This window comes from Protopterus annectens, chromosome 2.part1, assembly GCF_019279795.1.
Source record: "Protopterus annectens isolate FY-2018-M chromosome 2.part1, PAN1.0, whole genome shotgun sequence".
Classification (NCBI taxonomy): domain Eukaryota; kingdom Metazoa; phylum Chordata; order Ceratodontiformes; family Protopteridae; genus Protopterus; species Protopterus annectens.
This window is the reverse complement of record NC_056729.1, coordinates 319,875,445-319,890,647: the sequence shown is the minus strand read 5'-3', so window position 1 is coordinate 319,890,647 and position 15,203 is coordinate 319,875,445. Positions and strand designations below refer to the sequence as shown.

The 15,203-nt window shown below is 41.1% G+C and overlaps 1 protein-coding gene across 1 annotated transcript in view; it reads left to right on the top strand.

The window, feature by feature from the left end:
- The window catches only part of STIM2 (stromal interaction molecule 2), a 1,889,444-nt gene that overhangs the window by 1,301,620 nt on the left and 572,621 nt on the right, over positions 1 to 15,203 (top strand). The window lies entirely within an intron of this gene.

Sequence of the window (15,203 nt, the reverse complement as noted above, 5' to 3'; positions counted from 1 at the left end):
TAGTTGTACCTGATAGGTGTGATAAGAAGGGGGTGTGGACTGTGAGGTATAAGGGTAGGAGTGCGTGGGGTGGGTGGGATAAGGGGGTAGGGAGGGGAGCAAAGCGGGGCAGAAACAGTCAGAGGAGAGAGAGAGAGCGTAGGCAATCAGTCCAGCTGAGGAGCTGAGACGCCACTTAGTTTGTAAAGAGAGAGTATAATGGAAATGTAAGAGTAAGGAGTGAGAAAGAAGTGAGATTGGAAGTAACTTGTGTAGCAGGGAAAAGAACAAAAAAGAACCAGGCTTCACATTACAGTTAAAGGGGTACAGGTAAAAAAAAATGAAATAGAAGCTTTCCTGAGGGGAACAGAGTATGTTACAAGAACAGAGCTAGGAGCTTGGAGTCCAGCAACAACAAGCTGTAAGAATGTAGTCGCTGGGAAAATTAGTTATGCAGGAAGAAAGATGCAGACCAGATAAAGTCGCTAGGGGTAAAACAAAAGTGAAAGGGGGAAATAAAAGAGCTAATCACAATAGCCAGAGAGTATCAGTTGTGAAAAAAAGGATAGCAAAGGATAAAGAAGGCAGTACAATGTACAGTTATTTAGGGTAGCATACCTCAGGGATTGTAGACAAGCAGGGGCTTTTAGGAGTATAGCAATCTGACTAGAGGTAGTGGATAGAGGGAGAGGGTGACTGTAGCAAATGCTAGTATGTAAGGGTGGGAGAGGACAACCAAGGATGGGTCCGTGGGTGTGCTGCTCACCTTAGGAAACTATCAAGCTAAGTATAGCAAAAAATGGACATACAGCAAAAGAAAAACACTTTAGCAGCTAACCAGTTGACAATCTCTTGAATGTTAGCTGGGGTGCTTCTTGGGTGCCGACAATATAGGCCTCCTTAATGTTTTCAGGGAAATCAGTGAATAAGTCAGCAGGGAGGGTAGGACCCGATAAGGAGCACTAGAAGACAATGCTGGAAGGAGACATAAAAAGGGAGGGTTAGGAGAAAAAAAAACAAAAAATAAAACACAGGGTGTAGAGCATAGAAAGAGAACAAAGTAAATGTGTATATAGAACAGTTAAAATAAACATTTAAAAATGCATAGTATCAGGTGTTTCAGAATATATCAGATAGATGTATTTAGAACAGTTAAAATAAACATTTAAAAATGCATAGTAACAGGTGTTTCAGATATATCACACATTTACAACAGTGGTATGCTTCATTATAAATTAGCAGAACCAAATATAGCAAGAGCTCCGATTTGGAGGCCCCAGGGTACCACTAGACAACTGATACTTCACACATTTATTCACCCAGGCTTGTTAATAAACGAAAAACAGGTGAATAGCTAATGTGGTAATTATTAGAACATGAACAAATCAACTTTAAGAGTTACTCTATCTAAAAGTAAAGATAGCCAGGACCTAAATGTAGACACCGCTCCTTAAGTATTGTATAAATAAGTTTCTTTGAAACAAGGACCATTAAAATACAGCTGAGGTTATCGGTGGATTCAGGAATGCTAGTGCTTACAGTACGCTAAAGCAGTGTTAATAGGTCTTGCGTATTACCACTTCAGTTTAACAAGGTTACGCAGCTTTCTTTAAGAACACGCCTCAGTAAAGCACGAAGTGTAACAAGCAACACTAAACATCCAGGCCTCAGTGTATTACAAAGAAATTAAAAAGAACAATAATTCTTTAGTTAAATCGCCCATCCAAATACCTTACTTGCAAACATTACACTAAAAAGTAACCCAGGGGACAAGTAAACAGAAACGAAAGCGTTTCTGATAAGAAACCACAGTGCAACTATCAGCGGTTGTACTCAGATACAATAATGCGAGTAGGCTGAGATGCAAACATTACACTAAGTAGTAAACCAGGGGACAAGTATAACAGAAACGAAAGCGTTTCTGATAAGAAACCACAGTGCAACTATAGCTCTTCTTGGAGTTCATGTAGGACACAGCCCGGGACACCGTCTGGTCCCATTGATGCTGTGTTTTTTGCTTTGGAGAGGGCGGCTCTTACCTGAGCATCTGAGATGTGAGGGGGGCAGCAGTCTGCTGGGATAGATATTTGCCCTTTTGGTGGGGGGGGAGAGAAGTTTGCGCTGAACCTGTTAGCTAGCATGTTGGCAATGGCTGTGGGTTCGGTGTATTTTTTGTCATTTTGGACTAATTCTGAGCATATCTGGGAATTCTCACCCAGGTTACTAACATAACTAAAGAAAGCCTTGTGATTATCCTTAGTGGCCCGTGCAATTTTTCTCTCGAAGCTGGCCTTAGACGATTTTATGAGTGCCCGTAGTTTTTTTGCTGATACTGATCAGAGATGCCCTCCCTTTTTGGGATTTTGCTCTATCATGTAGTAGCTTCCTCCTTCTATTGTATAGTTTGTTTATGGCTGGGGTCCACCAGACAGGACGTCTGCCTTTGGAGGATTGGGTCTTGGTTTTATTTGGGATTGCATGATCCATGCATTCCTGAAGGTATTCATAGAATGCGTTTATAAAGGATTCTGCGGTCTGGGCCATATTTTCCACAGGCCTGGGGGCTTTGGAGGATTCCACCTCGGTTTTGAGGAGTGTGAAATTTGCTTTAGAGAAGTTTTTCACTGTGGTTTTCTGGGCAGGGGGTGGGTTCGGGATGTGAATATCCAGAGAGATTAGTTTATGGTCTGATCTTACCAGTGAGGGATACACTTCTGTTCTGGAGCATAAAGTCCCCATGTTGGTGATGATCAGGTCCAGTATGTTTTCCCCTCTTGTGGGAGTGGTAACAAGTTGTTCCATAGCATTTGAGTTTATAAATTCTAGGAACCTTTGGGCTAGGGTGTTGGAGCTAGAGTAATGCTCCCAGTCTATGTTTGCGTACTTGAAGTCGCCCAATATAATGGTGTTTGGAGAGACCTTCATATTTTCCAGTGTTCTCAGGAAGGCCGAGTGGGGTTCCTGGGTTTGGGAGGGTGGTCTGTAGCAGGCTATAAACTGGAAGGCAGTTTTACCCACTGTTAGTTACACATGGATAGTCTCTGATGCTTCATGCTGTGCCACCAACCTGGAGGTGTGGGTATCTTTGACGAATATTGATACTCCCCCTCCTTTTGTGGTTTGGTCCAAGTTTTGGGGCCGAAAAGCATGGTATGAGGTATAACCTGGTAGTGCTGGGGTGCTCTCGGGAGCCTTGAACCAGGTTTCTGTTACTGCACAGATATCGATGTTCTCCATGCTAAGGAGAGTTTCGAGTGCGTGCATCTTGAGGTTTAGACTTCTGACGTTGAGTAGCATTACCCTTAGTATCTTATCCCTTGTGATACCTATGGAGGTGGGTTTGTCTTTTGAGCCTTGCCTAAAAAAGGCACTATGGGGGTAGCAAGAGCCTTTGCCAATATCCAAAAGCCCAGGGGTGACAGGTGCAAGCCGTCCCTAGTGAAGCATCGTGGCTTGTCGAGCATGTCATCCCAGGCTGACAGGCATTGGATCCCCTTTGAATGACACCAATACTTAAGCCAGTTGTTGAAATTGATCATCTTGTCTTCATATTATGGCATCATTCTTGGTGAGGGTAAGATGCTACTCAAGGTCAGGGTCATACCGGCCTGGGCTACATGCTCAGAGAGCTCCTCTATGTCTCTTTTGATGTAGTCCAGGGAGGTACGTCTCAGGTCATTCACACCAGCATGGACAATGACTGAGTCATATTTGTACTTGCCTTGGAGTGACCTGAGTGCTTGTGTTATGTGGCGGATCCTAGCGCCCGACAGGCAGCTCACCATGACCTTCTCCTTGTTCAGCCTGGTGAGCGGGACGTCAGTGTGCCTTACGATAGAGTTACCTATTACAAGTGTATCAGGTGTGTTGTTTAGCCTTAAGGGCTGTGACTGTTCGGCACACTGGCTTTGTGAGCTATGTGTTGCACGTGTTTTGTTTTGGGGTAGCGGTTGCTTGGTTGTCTGCTTTGGAGGTCTCTGCTGCTTAGGCAGATTTTTATTTAGAGCCTCTGAGTATGTTTTTGTTTGTTTATGTGTTTGGTTTGCTGTCGTGGTAGGTCTGTGTGAGACTGGAATTGTAGTGAGTGTGGTTTCCTTCTAATCCTGACTGGTTACGCCAGTACTGAGTTGAGAGAGCTTAGCCTCCAGTTTGGCTATATGGTTGCATCTCTCACATGTGTTGGAATTTGTTGGGAGGAGGAGAGGGTTGTCTGTGTACATGAGGCAGTTGTAACATTGCCTCAAGATTCCCAGATTCACCAGCTGGGCCGGAGAGGAGATTGACAACTGACCTTTGGACATGCTAGAATAGTACTGGGAATTCCTTTATAATTGAAAAAAAGGGCCAATGGGGAACAAGGTACTCAAGGGGAATTTGTGAGGGTGTAGTGCTTTTAATTTTTTTAGTGCTGACTTATATAATTGCTTCAGTGAGCAAATGCCAGGTAACTTAAATGCAGTGTGTTATAGGTAACTTAAATGCAAAAACGAGAACCAGTAACTTTCTTTCAAGTGAAACAAGGAAATAAGTACAGTAAGCAATGCAGATATCACTAGGGATCCACAGAAGTGCTGAAAAGCCGTGTTTTAGGTGGAATTAGCTTTTCAGGGAAATAACAAGCAAACAAACAACAAGCATACAAACAAAGCTAGATTCAGCAGGCCTGGATCTAGTCTATGCTACAGCAAACAAGGTGTACCAATTACAGTAAGAAGCAGTTCAAATATGCAGGCACTATAAGCCTTTAACCAGAAATTCACATCTCAGAAGGGCAGAGTCCAGCCTCTCCTCCCACAAGAGTGCAGACCACGAACCCTCTTAATGTAAAATAACTGGCCTGAAGCCCAAGTGCTTAAACCAGAACTAATACACTTTTAGAATAACAGACACTGAGCCCTCAATCAGCAGTTCCCAACTTAGAAGGATGTAAGCTACCTGTCCTGCCACCACAGTGCAGACCACAAACATTCCTAATGTAAAACAACTGGTCTGAAGCCTAAGTGCTTAATCGAAAAGACTTAGAATGATAGCTACACTTTAATCAAGTTACTACCAAGCAGTAATAAATACAATTGAATACTTTAAAGAGTGCCTGGATTAGTGCTCAAGTTATACAAACAAAGCTAGATTCAGCAGGCCTGGATCTAGTCTATGCTACAGCAAACAAGGTGTACCAATTTCAGTAAGAAGCAGTTCAAATATGCAGGCACTATAAGCCTTTAACCAGAAATTCCCAGCTCAGAAGGGCAGAGTCCAGCCTCTCCTCCCACAAGAGTGCAGACCACGAACCTTCTTAATGTAAAATAACTGGCCTGAAGCCCAAGTGCTTAAACCAGAATTAATACACATTTAGAATAACAGACACTGAGCCCTCAATCAGCAGTTCCCAACTTAGAAGGATGTAAGCTACCTGTTCTGCCACTACAGTGCAGACCACAAACCTTCCTAATGTAAAACAACTGGTCTGATTGTAGGTATATAGTTAACACATTTGATAGGATTAATGGAGTGTTACTTAGACCCACTGAGAAATGTTGCTGTCAAACAGAGTGTATAGTCTATGCAATAAGATGTGATTCTGGGATTTTCTATATGGATGAGACTAAAAGGGCTTTCAAATCTCGATTACAAGAGCATGTTAGAAATATTACCTCTGGCAGACTTGAAAGCCCTTTAGGCCAGCATTTTAAATGTTTTCATGATAGTAATCCAGAGAATTTGAAGGCAGCTGTTTTGGAAAAAATAGAATGTGAGCAAGGAAGTTGTGATATATAAAGAAAATTGCTTCAGAAAGAAGCATTGTTCATTTTGAAGTACTCTACATTGACCGCTAGTGGGCTAAATACTGAATGTTGTTGGAAGTATTTTGTGTAGTTTAATTATTTAATTAATTGATTTATTTTTTAATTGCATGATTGCTGTATATATAGGGTGGGTTCTTTTGTATATATAAAGGATGTGATTTTTTATTGTATTTTACTCCTGGAAGGCTTCTTGAAAGCTGAGGCACTAGATATTGCTTTTATTAAAGTTGCTGACCTGGCTTTGTTTGTGGTTTATTTAATTTTTAAGTATTTTGTTTGTTGCTGAATAGATCAGGAGTATGTGTCTTTCAGCTTTTTCCCGGTTGGTCTCCACAGCGGAACTCCGTTCCGCTAATGATTGACAGTTTATTTTTACGTGCTGAGTTGCCAGCCCTGATGCTCAACCTTCAACGAAGGTACGCTCGTAATAAATATGTGTTACGATACTGAGTATGAAGGAAAGGGGGATAATAGCCAGTGGTGAACAGTAATGGTTTGTATTTGTGCTGGTCCTTTTTGTTATCTTTACAAGTGGTATCGTAGAAGGTCTGGGTGGGAAAGCAGGCTGCGTTGTGATGACACAAATCTGTACAGCAGTGGCACGAGGTACAGGAAGGGAAAAAAAGAGACTTGATAAGACTGAAAATTTGATCTAAAGCATGTCAGCCTAAATTTGGTTCAGAAGGATGAATTTTAGAGGTAGAAGTCCAAGAAAATGGAAGCAGTAATAACAACAAATGAAAAAGGGGGATGGCGATAGTTATATCAGATGTAGGACACCTCAGTAACAACTTGGTGCCTCAGAGCTGCACACACAGGATCAAGAAGTTGATACAAAGTTCATCAATTGCAGATCCATCCTAGCCATCTCCTTCCATGCAAAGGCCTTGTAGCCTCCTGCTTGTTATAACTCACTGTGGGGTCACTGTGTCCTGAATTAAGAAGAAAAGAGATTGCCAGGTTTTGTTTTGGACTGTGCAGGTTACAGACTCCTCTTGGCAGTCATCCAAGTGTCATATCTTGAGTTAATCAGATGAGTTAAATTAGAACAAGGAAGGTTGATGTAGTGTTGATATCCTTAGAAGCAACATTATCAAAAACTAGAAGCTACAGTCTATGTTTTTTTCATTTGGTAGTATTTGGTTTGGGATATTGTGTGTGTTTATGGAGACCTCATGATTGTTAGCACAGAAAGGGAGGTACACATATTGGAGAGGAAAGCAGCTGATGTTCCATAGTTTGCACCAGAAGCTGTGTAAAGGGAGACTAAATGATCAGCTTGTATAACCTGGAAAAAAAAGTTGTTTGGGGTATGATAAAAGTGTTTTTTAAATACCTTAAGGAAAAATGATTGACAGTCAAGTCGATATCATGACAAGATAATGTCATTAATCATTTTTAGGGAGCACAGACTGGTCAAATAGTATAACTTATAAATGATGAGGAACTTTTTTATAAGGGGAGACATGAGAGAGCATTATTTCACAGAAAGGGTATAATATGGATATATTAACTTTGTTAATAAGGTAGTAATGTCAGAAAGAGTACCAGGCTTGAGAAATGCCTGGGTCAGCGAAAAAATAGGTATTAAAAGTTGTGTGGAAAATAAATAAAGGAAAGCGTTTGCTGTTTATCTGAGATCTGCAGCTCTCCAGTCAGTAATGAAATGGAGCATGCTGTTTGGAGCCCAGGATGGATGGTGTGTATTTGCCTTATCCAGGGATTAAAAATAATTGCAAAAACAGGGGTATTTTAAAGCACGTTTGAAGTATAATAAAATGGGCTTTTGATCTGACTGGCAACAGTTATTTTAGCCACCTTTTACAAAACAAAAATGACTCTGATGTAGATGTTGCACTAATCTATAGCCTGCCTTTTTGCTGGAAAACAAGTAATCATTTCTCAGAAGTGTGTTAGTTTACATTAGTTATTTTGTTGCACTGACTATAAGTCACCCTGTTGTCCACTTTTTTCTCTACTACTTACATTTCACAATAATGAGTTTAATTCTGTTCTGTCAATTTTACTTTATGACAAAGTTGAGTAAGGAAGGAATATCAAATTAGTTTGACCTGACATAGATTATACCAAATTCTTATAACAGCTGGAATCTGCATTCACTGACTTTTAACAGCTGATATTTGATACCGTTAAAACTGCTTATACCAAGCCTCTGGTATTTGTGTACCACTGCAGTAGCACTAGTAATTTTGAATTCCTGCTTTTAGTCTGTAAGGGCTATAAACTCAGGCAGGCATGTAACTAGATGCAGTGATTTTCAGAATCATTTGCATTATTTGTAGGCATTAGTGTTAGAAATCTTTTCTAATGGAACATGGCTTCTGACTTAATATGTTGGAGTACAGCTGCTTATGATTTTGCATTGGGCATATTAATGTATGTTAGCACCACGGTTTAGTATTTGGCCTCATGGCTTTCTGCTGAGTTTCATGTATTCTTTCTCAAGTTGCAGAAATAGATACTGTCCTCAAGAGCAGTGAAAACTCCAGGTTAACAAGCAGACCCACAGTATAAAGACTTGGCATCTTTTTTTTTTTAATCTCAACAGTTGGTTGGTTTACAGTGTGGATATCAGAGTTTATGCAAGAAGACTGATTTGCAGCAGTGTTCAGAGTTTTACACTGCAACTGCAGCTACCATTGCTTTTTATTTAGTGTATAAATAACAGTAGTTCACCTTAATCTCAAGACACACTTGATAATAATACTTAAGAACAGTTGCCTTGGAGAGCATCCGGGGAAGATTCAGGTCCTCTCTTTATATGCCTCGGTTCAAATGTTGTGTCTTTCGGCTTTTCCCGGTTAGGGGTCGCCACAGCGGAACTCCGGTCCGCTAATGATTGGCAGTTGATTTTTACGTGCTGAGTTGCCAGTTCAAATAAACCATTTTAAAAAGTCATTAACAAATGTGCTTGTAGGGTTATTCAGTTTAACTTTCTAAATGTATTAGTTCATTAACTGGGTAAATTAAATTGTCCTGAGACCTTTTCAGATATTGCCTGTACAACATGGGCAAGATGTGCATAAATAGTTTAGAATAGCAAGTCAACCAGCAAATTATTTTTTTTTTCTTTACTTTTTTGGGAATAGAGAGGTGAGCATAATGGAAGTACTCGGAGAAAATATTTGTAGATGTGTGAAAAACGTGCCATTTTCAAAGCGACCAGAGGTACAAACTGAACACTACCCTTAGACATGTGAGATGGTGATCCTAAGCATTGAGACACTGTGCCCTGTTGCAGGGAGCAAATCCAGAATCTGAAGGTGTGCTCTGTGTCCACAGAAGGATCATTTAATGGGGAAGGGAATTAAAGAGCAGAGTTTAACTAGAGCAGTTTATACGTTAGGGAGGTATTTTTTCAGGAGGGGACATGAAAGAGGACCAAGAAAAAGTAAAAAGGGGGGAAAATTAGGGAAGATTAGTTTGAAGCAAGAGAAAGCATGATGCATTCAGAGAAAAATATTATAATATTATTTAGTTGGGATCTCTGCCCAATGTGAGGAAGATCTATTGGATGGTAGCCTATGAGGTTATGTTTTGTAGGTAAACAGAGAGAAAGGCACATTCATAACCGTTGTGATGTGTCTGCTTGTAACATGTACTGTTTTGGATGGAGTGGCTGTAGTAATTTAGTACATAGTATGATTAATTCGTTTTTCTAGTTACAGGTTACTGCCAGTTATATGCACAGAAGTACAAGGACTTCAGCTGCAAGGATGTGAAAGCAACAAAGTGCCGCAGGCTTTGTAAGTCATTTATTTAACCTCTAAATATGCCTGCAGGAAGATGAGAAATAGCAGTTAGCTGGCCCATAGGTGAGAAGGTAGGTAACTGTGATTCAGTTGGTGTAACAGATCTCAGAGTAGTGGGTAAAGAGGAATAATTCAGGATGGTGGTCTTTAAGGAATTATATGAAAGAGAAGCTAGTTGCAGTAGCTAAAGCTCTGAACTGTTAAGTATATAGGGAGGAGAAAGAAGAATCGGTGAAGCAGTGAGTCATTCTATAATTTGTGAGAAAGATGCGAGAAGGCCTGCTTCACAGGTGAAGGAGTGGAGGGTGGTTCTAGAGAAAATTATGCTTGGAAATATGATGGGAGTGGGACTGAATGCCAGACTGAATAGAACAGCCAAACTTAAGAAGGGAAGAGCAACCAGTACGCTGTGCATAGACTAAGGTTGTATACTTCTCAGTCATACATTTCATTGCTGAGGTTTTCCTAGTAGTTTTGCTGTTTTTAGTAGAAGTGGGCGTTTTCTCTAAAGTGGACTGTGGAAAGGGCAGATACAAGAAAGTTAAGAGATTAAATTCAGGATGATGTTAGTGGTGGAACTAAGATGGCTATTGTAATGATACTGTTGCAGTGATACTAACCCCTGGGATTTCTGCTGACGAAGGTCCAATATCCAACTGGATTTCCAGAGCTTAGCACCCCTCTGGCTCCAGGCAGATGGTAATCCACATTCCTGGGATATCAGCATGATCCAAGCATAAAGCAGGCATCTGCCAGTGCCGTCTTCTGTTCCTTCTTAAAGCAATGTGGTTCACAAGATAACTTGCATTAGCAGCATTGTTAGTCTACCATTGTAGCTTGTGTTAAGAGTGACGCAATCAGATAAGTACCTGGTTGGGAAATGCTGCAGTTGTTTTTATTTTGTTTCCATTAGTTCATTACCAAAGTGTTGAGTTGGATGATCATGATGATCTTAGGGAAAGTCTTCTTCAGAAAAGTCTAAAAAATGTACATGATGTAGACAAGTTCTGTATAAAGATTATATACACAGTACATCTTTTGTATGGAATCAGAGTATGGTATCCCTAATTGCAGTATTTGCCAGGGCTTCAGTAGAAAGATGTTAAGAAAGGAAAATTTACTTAAGGTCTGTCTAAAGAGGAAGAGGCTTGAGGCCATAGACCTTGTGGTCAACATGTTTTGCTTCCCTTAGAAAGAGAGAGAAAAATCTTCTGAGAGGAGAATGAAATGAAAAGTGGATGATGTCTTTTCATCCCCCGAGGTCAATGTTTGGTTCAAGGGTGCCAAGCCTTCCATGAGAGGTACTTTCATAACCCATGGTTCAGGAATCTGCATCTTTTGGGGCCTTGGAAGCTGCCATAACTTCAGAACCTGTCATGTCCTTCTGAGCTGAAAGCCTTCCACAGAGTGTTGTTCTGGATACTCCTGTGCGTATGTCTGCCTACACTGCTTGTTTTGTTGTTTCTGAGGGAAAGGATGTTATGTTACTCCCTCAGTCTTTGTCCATGAAAATATCTTCTGTCAGAAGATGGAGATGAGGGACACCCTTCTAAAGATGCAGTCTTCCAAGGTGGCACCGTATGTTAACTCCTGGCCTGTGGTTATCTAACTTTGCAGATGGCTGTGATTTGAATGCTGTTATTTGACCCTCCACTGACTCCAATTGTCATGTTAACAGTTGGTGCAAGGACAGTGGTCTCAAATTAAAAGTGAAGAAATGTAGAGTAATTCATATAGGTAAACAAAACAAAATATTTTCACTTACTGTGCAGGTGACACACCCCTCCAATCAGACACTGTTGTGTGGGACCTTGGAACTCTTGTTGATGATTCCTAATCAGTTGACCATTATATCTGTGCTGTAGTTCATTAAGCCTTTTGTTTAGCGTATCTAATTTCTAAAGGCATTGTCACTAGACCCAAAGAAGTTTTAATTCCTCTTTACTTACAACTCATCAGACCTACTATTGTATATAATTCACTTTTTGGCATGTATTTGTCTAGACATATCACTCAGCTTGAGACATCTCTGAGATTCCAAGCTAAAAAGGTCAGTGTCATCAATAATCTGCATTATCAGGACAGACTGGCAGCTCTTTCTCTGTACTCAGGCTCTTACAGACTCCTCCATGGAGATCTGTGCCTAGCATTTTGAGCCATGAAAGATCCAACCTACTATTCCTTCACAGAACAAATGGTATCTCAAAGACTGGTTAAAGGAACTAAACCTTCATCAACAGATAAATAAAACACTTTAGCATGATAGATTTATATCCTAGTATATCCCTCACTTGTGGGACAAACTTTGACTACATGTCAAGCAGAATAGCACCCTTCCCACCTTCAAGGTAACCATAGATAATTGGATGAGCAGCCTCAAATTCTCCCTTACTGTGTCTTGTTTTTCACTTCTGAAGGCTAGAGGGAAGTACTGAATATATATATATTATCTATATTTATTTTTTCCTTAGGCTTGTAATGGACTCCAGACTAATTGCCTGGTACTTAACTGTGAACATAAGTGGGCTCACTTCTTCAAATGTAAGCCATTTGACCAGTTAGTCTCTGCATTTGTCTGTACCTCAGGCAACAGGTGAATGCTCACAACCCTCTCCCCATTTTCAAGCATCTACCCAAGGTTGATTCAGCTTGGCTTAGGACTTTTTGCAGTTTATACAGAGCCTGCAGGCTACACTAGACCGGCTGTTAGTATCATGAATATCTTCTATTACATGAAAGAGGGAGTGTCCTCCCCAAAGGAATTAAGATTCCTTGGACAGTGAGAAAGAAGACTTTGATTAGTCTTCACATATGTGTTCTCTTCCATGGCTGTAACATCAACACTAAAGACACCATGTGCTCTTCTTCTTGTGAAGAGAACATCTCATTTGGTACTACGTTACACAGAATGAAGGATCACTTCATATGGGATGCAAACAAAAGTCTAGGATATCTTGAAGATTTACTTCGATCTCCTAGGCTAGGAGGCCCCCAGCTAATAGCTATCAATCCAGTCTTAAGGGCTTTGGAAGATGCCTTCCTTGTTGCATTTCTGGAACCAGATTGTCCGACTGATTATACCAGATGCCGGATTCTCATGGACTATCTTGTATAAAGAACACACAGCTGATACAGCAATATGATCCCTGGGTTAGAAAAGGGGTCCAAACTGGTTTCCTTTCCAACAACTGGGAGAACAGGATTCTTGAATATTTCAGTAAAATAGTGGATATGGCTGCTACCCTAGCCTTTAGGGTGTCAATCTGTTGGACATGTATATGATTACTTGCCAAAATGAATTCCATCAGTCAGTTGAAAACAAAGATAGGAGAGGTCCCTGATTATAGGTTCATAGGTTGGTACTAGGCTATCAGCCCTAGGGCCTATACAGGTCTAGCCAGAACAATTCCCTGGCTATTTTTTCCCACACAATTTACTTCCCTGGACCCCTGTCTAGCAGGGCGACTGACGTGATCCCCGGGGTGAATTTCCTTTCTCCCATCCAATTGTCAAGGTTCCTTTTGAAGAGGACCAAAGAGGCACTCTGCTTGACATGTATGGGCAATCTATTCCAGAGTCTGGGGAGTCTCTGGGTCAAGAACCTATCCCTCCAGCATGTTTTGTTTATTGTGATGACAAGGTTTAGATCCCTGGAGCGTGTGGCTCTGAGGGATTGAGATTTCTTTAAGTGTAGCATGTCCAACAGCTCTGGGTTTGACATGGCCTTGTATGTTAAGCAGAGATCGCCTCTGAGTAGACGATATGCGACAGAGTATAGCTGGAGTTTTTTAAGGCGGTCAGCATAGGGCATCTGCTTTAGGCCTGTGATTCTTTTAGTGAGGTATTTCTGCGGCCTTTCCAGTTGTTGCAGATGTCTTGAGAGGTACATACCAACCTGATGATGGTCATAAGGCTAAATGCTGAGAACTAGCCCAGTGGGTTATTTAGGTTGGAAACCAAGCATGCCCTAAACATAGTGCCGAGATGCTGTTGAGGCTGCAGCCATGGTGCCTGTTATTGGAAGACATTCCTAGCTGAATGCCCAGCTTCTGCCAGAAGATGTCAAAGTATAGCTTAATACCCTATTAGACAACACGTTGCTCTTTGGACCCCCTGCAGGTGGATTATGTAAGAGATTGGGGGAAAAGAGAAGACTGTTCATTGTGTAAAACAGATCTTCCCGTACTGATGTATGAGAGAAACCATTAAGGAGCCATCCCTGCTTTTGTCATCAAGGTAGTAGTAAACAGACAAAAGAAAGAAGGGCCAGTATAAAAAGAAATGGCAGGGGGACCAAAAAGGGAAGCATGGAGACCCTTAGCATCACACGCCACAGAACTACTCAATGTCTCTCTTTCTTCTTACCCCAAACCAAATCCCCATCACAGCTTCTGTATTCCTAACCTACCTTCTACACCTGACAGGCATACATGATAAGTGGCTAGATGGTGCAATTTTCCACATACTGGAAAGCTATTGCCAAAGACAAATAACTACATTTCCCGAAAAAAAACCCCACTAAATCTAATGGATCCAGAAAGATCTCTCAGCTCCCTTTGCAGACAGATTTTTTCTTCAGTGGGTGGTCAAGGTAGTACCAAAAAAAAAAATAATGGAACAAGACAGTGATTCTACTCAAGATTGTTCCTTCTGCCTAGAAAGGAGGGTCACTGGAAGCAAAATTGAGAATTCTAATCCTACAGGCCCAACTGACCCCCACTTGTCCCCACAAGTGGTAATAGTAACTCTGAATTTCAAGGATGCTTGCCTACATATTTCCATTCACAGACTCTGCAAATGCTTCCCTGTATTTGAGGCAGGGTGTACCTACTACCAGTTCATCCCCTTACCCTTTGGTTTAGCTACTCTGTCCAGGGTCTTCCCAGTGTCTGGTTCCATTGATAAGATATTACAGAACCAAGGGCACTCATATCTACTCATAACTGGACAACTACATGCTTCAGGCCCGGTTTAGAAAGGTATATGGAGGGGACTACAGTTTACACTGAATTTCTTCCAAACACTGAATCCTCCCCTGATCTGCTACATTCCAAAAAAGTGATATTTTTAGGAACCAGCAGCTAGAGGGCTTTCCTTTCATAGGACAAGTTGAAATCCCTGACAGGCTGCTTTCAGAACTCTCTCAGAAGAAGTTTGTTACAGTGAGTAAAATTTCTAAAGGCACAAGAGCGTATGACATCAGTTATTTTGATGGTGCCCCTAGCAAGACTGCATATGTGAACACTCCAGTAGTACCTTAGAAACAAATAGAATCATCACAGTCAGTCCCTGCAGGAGCTAATTCCATTCTACCTTATATCAGAAAAGCTATAGAATGTTGGTTAAAGAAAGTCCAACAAAACAGAAGGATCCCCATCAAGTAGGACCCCCTTGCAAGCACACACAACCTATGCATGCCCATTATTTAGCCTGAAGAGTCCAATTAAAGGGTCTAAAAATGCAGAGTAGGTGGGACTACAGTCAGAGAAAGAAAGCCATCAGCATAGAAAAAACGTTGGCAGTGGTCCAAACACCAAAGACTTTCAAACTAATATGAATGAAAGAAATACTCCAGGTGGTCATAGGCAACATAGCCTTGATGTACATGGACAGAGATTGACTCTCTCATAACCCATGTACAGGCTTG